This window comes from Nematolebias whitei, chromosome 2 (genome assembly GCF_014905685.2).
Source record: "Nematolebias whitei isolate Nwh7 chromosome 2, NemWhi1, whole genome shotgun sequence".
Taxonomy (NCBI): Eukaryota; Metazoa; Chordata; class Actinopteri; order Cyprinodontiformes; family Rivulidae; genus Nematolebias; species Nematolebias whitei.
In genome coordinates this window covers 60,743,396-60,746,296 of record NC_056499.1, presented here as the reverse complement: position 1 = coordinate 60,746,296, position 2,901 = coordinate 60,743,396, and the positions used below count along the sequence as shown (strand labels likewise).

The following is a 2,901-nucleotide window of genomic DNA, read 5'->3' as shown; positions in this document are numbered from 1 at the left end:
TACCAGAAGGAGCATTTAGTGGGTGAAATACAGTTTATTACATTTTATAAACTAAACGGAGTCTGGAAAAATGTAAAAGATGATAAATCCCTGCCTCCCGACCTCGAGATCAGCTGAATACAACAGTTATAAACAGGAAGTAGCACATGTTCATCTGTACGAAGGTAACTTCAGGTGAATCCTCCATTTTCTGTCGTAATTACATTGTATGATTAATGGTTCAATTAAGAGTGAACGCTTAAAGAAAGTTGTGATTTCTTTTGTGTGTTTTAAATGTAGAAATGTTATGATCGCGGGTGTACCCAGACTGAAAGGACTGAGACGAACAGAGACCAGGACTCAATATCAATTTACAGTGTGCATTTACAAAGTGAGATATCAAAGTGATGACAGGTCAGGAAGCTGGTTCTCCTGCAGAGCAGAAGGAGTAGTTAGTAGATTGTTTGGAGGAGGTTGGTAGAATCTTGACAAGTGATATTCTTACAGGAGATGGTTGAGGTTGGAGCAGGAATCGAGTACCCGACAATATGCAGAACTTAGAGTGAAGAGTAGAACCAAAACAGGCAGGCAAGTGGTGGAGGTGCAGAGCAGCTGAAGGAGTGCAGGAGGATAAGATGCTCATAGAGGCTTCCCCGGCAGAACAGCAGGTGAACGCTGAGGAGACGGACACAAAAACACAAAGCATTAGTCATTTAGTCTTCTCACTGAATAACTGGCTAGAACAGCTCTACCGTTGGTAGTGAATGTCCCAGCGTCTGCTGAATGGTCTCTGTGGCTTCTATACTCCTTCTGCGTGTAGAGTTAATGAGCTGCAGCTGCTGACAATTAGTGTCCTGAGTGGAGTGAGTGAGAAGGCAGGACAGAACTCCTACAAGAAATAGCTATGCTGCAATGGTTGCATAGGTTTAGTTTTTGTTTGCCTTGATCCTTTAAAAGTCCTATCTGTGACCGAGGTCCTCGTTTATGACCATACCACCCTGAACACGCCCGATCTCTTCTGATCTCAGAAGCTAAGCAGGGTCGGGCCTGGTTAGTACTTGGATGGGAGGCCACCTGGGAATACCAGGTGCTGTAAGTGTTTGCGCTTCTCACAAACCACACCATGGGGTGCGTTGTTCAAGCCAAGAACCATTGTCAGTACTGGGGGCTAAGCACCCCAAAAGGTCAGATCCTAGAATCGCCCCTATATATTGCAACTCATCTAAATTAACACTTTTGTTTAAACTTACCCAGGTCAGAAAGAGGTAAACTAGTGATTTTCTTTTAGTGAAGCAGGAAAACTTTTCGTTTTAATGGTATTGTTTTAAATCTTTGTGAGGTAACATTTCATCCCGTCTCGTCTTGAGGCAAACAACTCCCACTTTGTGTCTCTGAGGTAGTTTATTAATTGAGCTGTAATGTTTGGCTGTGCTTTGCTCATATTCTCTCATATTGTAAGTCAAAGAAAGTTTCTAATGAGCTGCTGGTGAGGCGGCTGCAGCACAATGGGGGTTCCCTCTGACTGCGTCTGGATTTAGATCCACTGGTAAACTTCTTTGTGTGTGTAACTAAGAATTAATGTCATGTGAGTCTCCTGGGCGCCGCCGTCTGCAGACTGTCCCCGGTGAGCAGCTCGGCTCTGATCTGTTCTGCAGCAGCTTCTGTGAGCCTGAATCCATAAGAATCTGAGACAACTTCCTATCTGCATGCAACACTGATGAAAGAAGGAGACATGTTAACAAATGATTAGAGGCCAAAGAGTCACAATTCAAATTATTTAATTGGTTTGTCTTTAATGTGTGTTAGACAAAAGCATTTATGTACACACGTGCAGATTAACTGGTGCTGAAGCCAAACTGACGAATTCCAACCCTTTCAAATTGTGTCTCAGAAAAACTACGACCATGATTTTTACTCCTGTCTTATATCATATGAACGAGTTGAGAGCATGGCTACATGTGTAGCTACAAAATGGTTAAAAAGGTTGGTGTAACCAGGATAATTGAGCATGCATCAGGATATGTTGGTGGAACCATTTTGGCCTGGTCGTCCTCGGGCTGCTTCGGTGAGTAGTGATCAGCTATTTTGCCTAAAAAATTTGATTGTTATGCACTGATCGATTGTTTTAGACTGGTGGTCCTCTATTCTGCATGCATAAAGCCAGTTTCTGGGACCTCCACAGCCGACTGGTTTGAAACACATCAATGAAGTGCTATTTATAAGACAGATCCTGTTGGCAGGCCTCAGACTGATGAAGTCTTTCAGATGAAAGGCAAAAAGTTTCTTCCAAAAAGAAACTGTCCAGGTGACCTGATTTAACGTTTTTGTGATTTGTTTACCTGGATCATTGAGCCTACTTAATATTTTTCTTTTTAACAAATCTTAAAGTATTTTATCGGGATCTATGTGACATATCAAAACAGAGAAGCAGTTAAAACAGATACATGATTTTCAGTTCTTATAAAAAGTTATAGCATTTATTTAGCATTTTCTGTCTCCGAAAAACTGTGTCTAGGTGTTTCCCATGTAAACGGGGGGATTTATTGTGTAGCCAGCCAACATCTGACTCGAACAGCTGTCCAACTGAATCAGCCCTCTGCAGGGCCAGCCCAAGACTCCATGTGGCTCTAAGCAAAATTTGGTTTGGGGCCTTCTTTCCTCTATTTCTTCTAATAATGTGGATTACTGCAATAAACAGTCAGATGATCAGATCATTCACCCACCTAACATAAACTCACTGCAACTCTGACAGCCCTGTTTTTTTTTTTTGGGGGGGGGGGGGGGGGGGGGCAACACCAATTTTTTTTTCTTTCTGCATGTGTAGAGAAGGATTTACATGAACTCACACACACGCACACTCCCCCACACACACATTTTACACACACACACAAACACACACAAACACACACACACACACACACA

General features: G+C 42.5%; 1 non-coding gene across 1 annotated transcript; it reads left to right on the top strand.

Annotated features, from left to right (window-relative positions):
* Nucleotides 1–959: 959 nt before the first annotated feature.
* Nucleotides 960–1,078, top strand: LOC119430314. The gene has a single exon (XR_005187903.1). It is a non-coding gene; the product is annotated as a 5S ribosomal RNA (ribosomal RNA).
* Nucleotides 1,079–2,901: the final 1,823 nt, after the last annotated feature.